General features: G+C 44.4%; 1 protein-coding gene across 2 annotated transcripts in view; it reads right to left on the bottom strand.

The window, feature by feature from the left end:
- The window catches only part of PLEKHA2 (pleckstrin homology domain containing A2), a 56467-nt gene extending 50084 nt beyond the window's left edge, over positions 1 to 6383 (bottom strand). Inside the window, exon 1 of one of the 2 annotated variants that reach the window (XM_045002884.1) lies at positions 6282 to 6383. The gene's annotated coding sequence lies outside the window, so the exon portion shown is untranslated. Of the gene's footprint in view, positions 1 to 5921; positions 6030 to 6281 lie in introns of those variants that run through there. The other variant, XM_045002885.1, reaches the window with a different exon arrangement.
- Positions 6384 to 9401: the final 3018 nt, after the last annotated feature.

Raw genomic sequence — 9401 nt, forward strand, 5'->3', positions numbered from 1 at the left:
ATCAAGAATACTCAGATGCTCAGCTCCTTCTGCACAGGAAAAGGTGACAGTGACCAACCTTAGATTGCACTTTGAGATACAAAAGTCAGTGGGCAGAGGAGATAATGATCACGCCGAGCTTTAAGATCTAGAATGTACTCTTTTTTAGCATGCTATAGGGAGGCAATCATCATCACACCCCTCATTCTGGTTACAGTGATCCATTTTCCAGTATGCTGCAGGACAGAGGTTGCAATGATCCAGCTGTCTCCTTAGACCCATCAATAGTTTCTCTTTCCCATAAGCTCAAAATAAGAATAGTATCTGCGGTTCCACTTGGTGGGGTTTTTCCCATCTTCCAGCTCCAGAAATCCAGCTGGAGTCGGGAAGAGTTTTCCCGACAGAGTTTAGTCTTGTTACAATACTCAGCACTTATGTAACACCTGACACTGTCAGAGCACTATACAAATTAGTCAATTGGCTGTACAGTTAGTTGCATTCTGGGTAGTTTACACCTTCATATTTCACATCTGACATTGTTCATTGCTGGAGAGAGAACACTAGACCGAACATACCATTGACCTGTTCTACGGTAGCATTTCCTACCACATGCATATTTGCATAGAAATACTGTTACCCACCATGAGCCTGCAGCCCGGAAACAGGTTCAAGACATGCTAATGAGGGAAGAATCACAGGATAAGGATAGCAGTCAATGATGATTTACAGGCTTCTTAATTCATGGCTAGAATGTTTGCCTGAAACTCAGTAACCAATTACTTCTGTTCATCAATTATTAGAACAAATAGCTGACAATCACTGGAGCAACCACACAAGCTGGAACAGATGATACATATTTATATTTTCTGTATCCTACAATAGTGGAAGACAGTACCATCTGAGACCAAAGAACTGACTGCAAAAAGGGGAAAAAACTCAGTTGTGCTTACACTTTACAACTAGTTAACATAATTTAGAACTGCTAATGACTCCCTGAAGGCTCAGCAATCAGAAGAGTATGTCCCGTTATAACTTTAGATTACATGCATTATAAATTATGAACAGGATAATGATACTGAACACTTAAAGTCACAGTTTATGGGAGAAGTTTGCATCTGATTTCTGGAAGCCAGTCTGAAATCCAACACTGATTTAAAGCATTTCCCAAGCCTTGCAGTGGAATTAGGCCCTTAGGATCTCATTACTGGTTCCAATTTATGTCAACACACCGCAGAATGACGTTCTCTTGCTTTCTGGGATTCTTTTCTTCTATTGCCTTTTCAACCCAGTTAGATGAGCAAAATATTCATAAATTCACCCCCTTAAAAACAAAAAACATACCAAAAAGCAACACAACCCTTGCCTGGTTCAGTTAATGTGATCACACCAGCAAAGAAGTTACTGGAAAAGATTTCCAGCACAAGACAACCAACCTCTCTGATTTCCTCCCAGAATAGAGGAAGGGTATGGCACTGCTCCCTGAATAAAACAGCTTCACCAGGAGTTATAAAATGGAAAGAGAATCATTCAAATCACATTCAAACCCAGTTATAGCTACTGTCAACTCAATGACTTTAAGGTCAGAAGGGACCATTATGATCATACAGTCTGACCTCCTGCACAACGCAGGCCACAGAATCTCATCCACCCACTCCAGTATCAAACCTATGTTGGAGCCATTGAAGTCCTCAAATCATGGTTTAAAGACTTTAAGGTGCAGAGAATCCTCCAGCAAGTGACCTGTGCCCCACGCTGCAGAGGAAGGCGAAAAATCCCCAGGGCCTCTGCCAATCTGCCCTGGAGGAAAATTCCTTCCCAACCCCAAATATGGCGATCAGCTAAACCCTGAGCATGTGGGCAAGACTCACCAGCTAGCACCCAGGAAAGAATTCTCTGTAGTAACTCAGATCCCACCCATCTAACATCCCATCACAGACCACTGGGCATATTTAACGCTAATAGTCAAAGATGAATTAATTGCCAAAATTAGACTATCACATCATACCATCCCCTCCATAAACTTATCAAGCTTAGTCTTGAAGCCAGATATGTCTTTTGTCCCCACTACTCCCCTTGGAAGGCTGTTCCAGAACTTCACTCCTCTGATGGTTAGAAACCTTTGTCTAATTTCAAGTCTAAACTTCCTGATGGCCAGTTTATATCTATTTGTTCTTGTGTCCACATTGGTACTGAGCTTAAATAATTCCTCTCCCTCCCTGGTATTTATCCCTCTGATATATTAATAGAGAGCAATCAGATCTCCCCTCAGCCTTCTTTTGGTTAGGCTAAACAAGCCAAGCTCTTTCAGTCTCCTTTCATAAAACAAGTTTCCCATTCTTCAGATCATCCTAGCAGCCCTTCTCTGTACCTGTTCCAGTTTGAATTCATCCTTCTTAAACATGGGAGACCAGAACTGCCCACAGTATTCCAGATGAGGTCTCACCAGTGCCTTGTATAACGGTACTCACACCTCCTTATCTCTACTGGAAATACCTTGCCTGATGCATCCCAAGACCGCATTAGCTTTTTTCATGGCCATATCACATTGGCAGCTCATAATCATCCTGTGATCAACCAATACTTCAAGGTCCTTCTCCTCCTCTGTTACTTCCAACTGATGAGTCCCCAGCTTATAACAAAAATTCTTGTTATTAATCCCTATATACATGACCTTGCATTTTTCACTATTTAATTTATCCTATTATTATTACTCCAGTTTACAAGGTCATCCAGATCTTCCCGAATGATATCCCAGTCCTTCTCTGTATTGGCACTACTTCCCAGCTTTGTGTCATCCACAAACTTTATTAGCACACTCACTTTTTGTGCCAAAGTCAATAATAAAAAGATTAAATAAGACTGGTACCAAAACAGATCCCTGAGGAACTCCACTAGTAACCTCCCTCCAGCCTGACAGTTCACCTTTCAGTATGACCCGTTATAGTCTCCCCTTTAACCAGTTCCTTATCCACCTTTCATTTTTCATACTGATCCTCATCTTTTCCCATTTAACTAATAATTCCCCATGTGGAACCGTATCAAATGCCTTACTGAAATTGAGGTAAATTAGATCCCCTGCATTTTCTTTGTCTAAAAAATCTGTTATCTTCTCAAAGAAGGAGATCAGGTTGGTTTGGCACGATCTACCTTTTGTAAAACCATGTTGTATTTTGTCCCAATTACCACTGACCTCAATGTCCTTAACTACTTTCTCCTTCAAATTTTTTTCCAAGATCTTGCATACTACAGATGTCAAACTAACAGGCCTATAGTTACTTGGATCACTTTTTTTCCCCTTTCTGACCTGTGATGCTGCAAAGGGGCAGAGTTCCCAGGAACTGAATCCCAAAATCTCAGTTATCAAAGGGAGGGCTGCTGCTCCCTAGTTTTGTCCTGAGATGCAAAGTTACAGGGTTCCTTCACTTTTTCATCCCACTTCAGCAGCACTGAACAGCAGCATTATCAACGCAACTCTTAGAGCGAAAAGCATATTAAGAGAAAATAAATCTTCAAACTCAATGTTCCTAAAATGATAGTGCAAAGTAGCCATTAGATAAACTAGAATGTGTCTACATGTACATTAGAGAGACAAGGTGGGGGAGGTATTATCTTTTATTGCACCAACTTTTGTTAGTGAAAGGCAAGCTTTTGAGTTTACACAGAGCTCTTATTCAGAATCTCAAGAGCTTGTCTCTCTCTCCCCAACAGAAGTTGGTCCAATAAAATATATTACCTCCCCCACCTTCTTTCTCCAATATCCTGGGACCAGCATGGCTACAACAACACTGCATACATGTGGATATATAAGAAAATTAATCCAAATTAATTAAGGGTGTGAATTTGAAGTGAATTAGTTAAACCACATTAAATCCCTGTGGGAATAACATGATTCAGAATTAAAGTGGCCTTCACTTCCTAAGTGAATTAAACTAAACCAAATTAAAGCAAATTTTCATTCTGAACACCACCATCCACACAGGGATTTAATTCAGTATAACTAATCCACTTCAAATTCACACAGTTAGTTAATTTGGATTAACTTTCTGGATGTCCCCATGTAGACAAGCCCTTAGATGGTTCAGTATGACACAGCTAGATCAGTCTAGGGCACAGTGCAGGAGATAACACTGCAAGGGACCACAGAGTCATGGAAGAGTCATATGCGGTGCAATTGGTTACAATAAATGGGTATTCTGCTGGCACCAGACAGCGTGAGGGCCTCTGCACTTGGTATCCTTGAAAATAATGGAAACCAAGATACATTTAAACTGGATCCACTCCAAGGAAACAGCATCACTGTCAACATGGATCTACCTTTTTAATTATTTGTACTGGGCTTAGAATCATAGAATATCAGGGTTGGAAGAGAGCTCAGGAGGTCATCTACTCCAACCCCCTGCTGAAAAAAAGACCAACACCAACTAAATCATCCCAGCCAAGGCATTGTCAAGCCTGACCTTAAAAACCTCCAAGGATGGAGATTCCACCTTAGAGATGGCTTGCCACCTTGGTACCTGGATCTACGGCATAGCCAATGCTTTTCTTAAGACAACTAAGACACAGTCTCCCTCTCTGAGGAGTTTAAATTGAGATGACACGGGGCTACTTTAGCTCCACTGCTGTCTTGGGCCACCAAATTATATCCACTCTTCCACAAAGCGTCAACAATTCCCAAGGCACCACCTAGTACAGTTATTAAAACATCCTACGCTATGATGGATGATCGTTTAGACTCTTTGATGACATTATCACATCTGCAAACTCCACTTCCTTTTACCTATGATCACTAAAGAGAGCTCACAAAATTCTCCCCATTAACTCATAGAATGCTGGCAGTTTCCAGAGGAAGGGCAGGTGAATGGGAGAACAGATGTAAATATTGTGTGCGATAGGTTCAGCAATAAAACTCATGTTAATTCCAAACATTTGTCTTTATTAAACAATTAACCAGCTCAAAGGAAGGCCTGACAGTAGTGAGGTTAAACTATGTCATTACAGCATCCTTCTGTTCATAAAAGAATTGTCAGAGGCAACTTGATCTAGTGAAACTAACCAGGAGACTGGGATTCTGGACCGGAGATCTAATCCTGCCTTTCCCACTGACTCACTCACCATATATTTGTCGCTTAGGCCCAAAATTTTGGGTGCCAACAATCTGAGACACACAATCTGAGACATCTCTCTGCGTCAGTTTTCCCATCTGTAAATATTCTGTGCTGGGAAGGTTAGAGTGCACAGAAACACAACAAATTGTTATTGATTATAAATCATGAAACTGCAGAGGCCTTTCGCTATGGATTCAGGCTACGGATCCAGGGGCTGCTAAGAAAAGATTCTTGCACTATTCCAAGACTGACAAACCAACTCCATCGTGACTTTTCCCTTTTGGGACAGCACCCCATGTGAATACTGAGGGCTTCCTATGTATACAAAATAGCAATATACTGAAATGAGACTAAGACACAAACTGTCTGTAACTCCCATTAGTGCTAATGGAAGTCAGGCACTTGAAATCCTTTCTATAGGCCGGACCCAAAGTCCTCTGAAATCAAGGAAAGACTAATTGGTACCAATGAGCTGTCCTTCAGACCCGAGGCAGGAATACAGTGTGCAGAATAGGGATCAGAACAGACCACACGGTTGAATTAAAATCTTCACAAGGATCTTACATGGTCTTCTCTGACCACGCATGAACATATGTCTTAAGACGCTAAACCAAAAAGCCCCTCTTGAATTCCAGTACATGCCCAGGCACGGTTCCCTATTGAAACTCAGGGCCGCATATGGAGCCCTTTGCAAGCTCCCTGAAGGATGCCTGGACATTTTGTGGTCTTCAGTGACCTATGTGCACAGCGACAAACTCTTCTGAGGATCAGCTCAAAGTGCGCAGAGTAGCAAGGGGAAAGGGACTTCGTCCGACCGTGGGGGCGCCACAGACATACCCACAGCGGGAGCCCTTGGCGCGCAGTTATTCCAGCCTCTTTCCGACTTGAGCCGGGCGCTGCTCCATAAAAACACCGTGGGGAGGGTGCTCGGCGCTCCGACTCCGCTGCCGGGGGCAGCTCCGGGCAGGCAGCGCCGCGCGCCCCAGCGATGTTCTGTCCCCAGGGGCAGGCGCTGAGCTCCGACCCCGCCCCCCGGGGCGCTCGGCCCATTGCCCCCCCGGCCCCGCCCCCTTCCCGGGGTGCCCCCCAACCCTCACCCCTGCCCAGGGCGCTCCCAGCCGGCGCGTCGCCTGCACCCACCCTGCCCGGGGGACGCTTCTGCGCCCCTCCGGGCGCCCCGGGGCGCTCCCCACTCACCCAGCGGCGTCTGCGGGCGGCCCCGGGGCATGGCCAGCCGGGCGCTGCTCCGGCGCCTCGGTCACATCGGGAGCTGGGGGCGTGTGGCTCCGGCGCCTCGTTTTTTCCGGGTTAATTTACGTTTCGCGTTAGCAGCAAACCCAGCCCCGGATGTGAGTGCAGAGGCAGGGAGCCGGCTGGGTGCGCTCAGGGTGCAGCGGGGGCCGGCGGGTGCTACAGACCGGCCCCCGCTCCGTGGGGCAGCCCCCGACATCCTAGCCGAGCCCTCTGCCTGCAGCCCGCATCGCCAGCCCGGGGAAGGGGTGTGTGTGTGTGAATTTTACAAATAAATTCTCACCCCGCGGTGGGGGAGGGAGTGTAGATTTGCACCAACTTTTTTTCCTGCTCGTCCCGCGCCGTCTGGCCAGGGTGCAGGCAGTGGTATCGCCCTGGCTCTCTCCTGCTTGCCACACATACCAGGAACCAGGAGCTGCACCTATGGTTTTCATTCAGCAACAGTGACTTTTGGGGGTGTCCCGGGCTTCAGTGTAAATGAATGTGGCTCCGCAAAGGAAGGTCGCTGCTGAAATAAAAAATCTCAGGGCTGCTATACCCTGTGAACCAGTTTTGTTTGGTGGTGGTGGTTTTTTGTTTTCCAAAACTTTTCACCAATTCTAACAGCTTCACTACATACTGGTATGTGCTGTGTGCTGCTCATGTCATGAAAGATGCTATTGTGATGCATAAACAGAAGGGGGCAGATTTAAAAGTTGCTATGGGAATCTCAACTCATCAGCTTCCTGACTCCTGCAGGATTAATATCTGTACCTTAATGATGCAGTTACATTTTTACACATAATTCAGGCCCCAGTCCTTAGAAAACACTAAGGCACATGAATAGTCCCATCCAGTGAATGCACATGAAGTTAATCAAGTGCTTACACCTTGCACAATCATGGTCTAAGGTTGCACCTGACTTTCCTTTAAAATCCACTGAGATATATATATCAGCCACAGAATTTGTAGGTTGCATACCCAGATGAAAAATAATTCATGACGAATCAGTGAATCAGACAAGGGGTTCTTGAATCAGGACCCTCCAAAAATTATATGGGACTGTGGTATTGGCTGTCTGCTTGAAAGGGGGGGAAAAAAAAGGCTGTCTAACATATTACATCAGCAAACTGCCTGTAATGTGATGGCCAGTATTTCCCTAGTGTGGAGTTGAGGACCATAAAGTTTTATTTGGTGACAAAATGCAACTAAAAGCCAAAAATGACTGGGATTGTATAAGAGATTGTTCCACTGTTGTTCATGAAAATGGGGCTGGAAGAGTGAACAATGTCAATATAGCTGGTTGGGTAGCAGTGAAATGCCTAACCCATGATTCACATGGTCCAACGTCACTTTTAATACAACCCTCTACTGTCACTCGTGCACTTAATAAAAATGTTGCAAAGATGCAGTTTAGAGTGGACATACCTGTGAAAGCAGTTTGATTCACTATGTTCCTTTATCAATAAAGTAATGGGCCCATTCCTATCTTTGTGAATCTCACTGAACAAAGCATTCTCTCCTCCCCCCCTCCCGCCCCATGAAAGCTTCCCTGTGGTTTGTAAAGCAGAAAGCAATACATCATGTATATGGCTAGAGTAGTTATTGAGCCAATGCCTAATTCGCTCTATAAAAGCAGCAAAGAGGCCTGTGGCACCTTATAGACTAACAGACGTTTAGGAGCATGAGCTTTCATGCCCACTTTGTCGGATGCATGTAGTGGAAATTTCCAGGGGCAGGTATATATATGCAAGCCAGAAGCTTGCACATATATACACACACATATATATATACCTGCCCCTGGAAATTTCCACTACATGCATCCGAGAAAGTGGGTATTCACCCATGAAAGCTCATGCTCCTAAACGTCTGTTAGTCTATAAGATGCCACAGGCCTCTTTGCTGCTTTTACAGATCCAGACTAACACGGCTACCCCTCTGATAAATCGCTCTAGATACCTCCTCCTCTATGGCAAATAACCTTTCTTTACACTGCCAGAGTGAACTTGCATAGAAACTGTGTGATAAAAGTGTTTTCTTTCTCAGTGGAGCAGTTTTGCAGAGACCCAAGTCAGAAATTCTGGTGAAATTTTTGAGTATTTTTCCAAGCAATATAAGTAACAATCTCCAACTCCCCACCTCTTACTTTTTTTAAAGAATGGACAGTAGTATTGAAAAACAATTATGCACTATCTGGAACACATTAGATGTAATCTTGTTATTACTTAAAATACTTGCTTCACCCCTAAGCATTTCCTGTGGTTTGGGTCATTTTTAGAACAATTTTTTTTCCCTTCCATGCTAAAGACATCACTCAACTGCTGTTACTGCAACTGTGTGTGTTCATTGTTGTCTGACCATATTCGGGGCCTGCACTTCCTGTGAGAGGCAGATAAAAACCACATTGGCTGCAATGAAGAGTAGGCACTGACCCATTGCAGAATACTGTAGAGCCAGGCACAGCAGCACAGGCCCTGTTCAGCAGAGCATTTAAGCATCTGCATAAGTCCATCCCTACTCAGCACCAAGCATGTGCTTAAAGTTAACCACGTGCTTGTATTGAATAGGGATGAATTGAGTATCAAATTCCTGAAGAAACATATGCCCTAGTCAAGCTCTTGTAAAAGAAAATTCTTTTTGCAGAGACCCAAGATAAACCCCCTTTATCTCTGGCTGGGTGAAATATACCACCATGCAGTTGAGCAGCACATGCCTAAGTGCCACTTAAGACTTCCACCTCCGCACAAGGTTGCACCCAGGGAGCCCAGCCGTGGGTAAAGGAACTATTGTTTTCATAGCCTCCTTTCAAACCACACATTAAATGAGATTATATGGAACATGCAACTCCTTGGCAGTTTCATCGTCCCAGCCATTGATACTGGCTTTTTCCGATTGGCCATGGCAAAGCCTTCAAGCAGTGAGTTCCTCTCGATGCCCCTTCCAGGGGAGGGAGCTTTTCCTTCCTGGTTTATCATCTTGACAATTCCAGCCTGTCATAAATATTTTGCCATTGAGATAGCGCCCTGCCACAGACTCAAACATCTCATGGAAATTATAACCCAAAATGTGTTATTACATCAGGAGAGA

Source organism: Mauremys mutica, chromosome 2 (assembly GCF_020497125.1).
Source record: "Mauremys mutica isolate MM-2020 ecotype Southern chromosome 2, ASM2049712v1, whole genome shotgun sequence".
Taxonomy (NCBI): Eukaryota; Metazoa; Chordata; order Testudines; family Geoemydidae; genus Mauremys; species Mauremys mutica.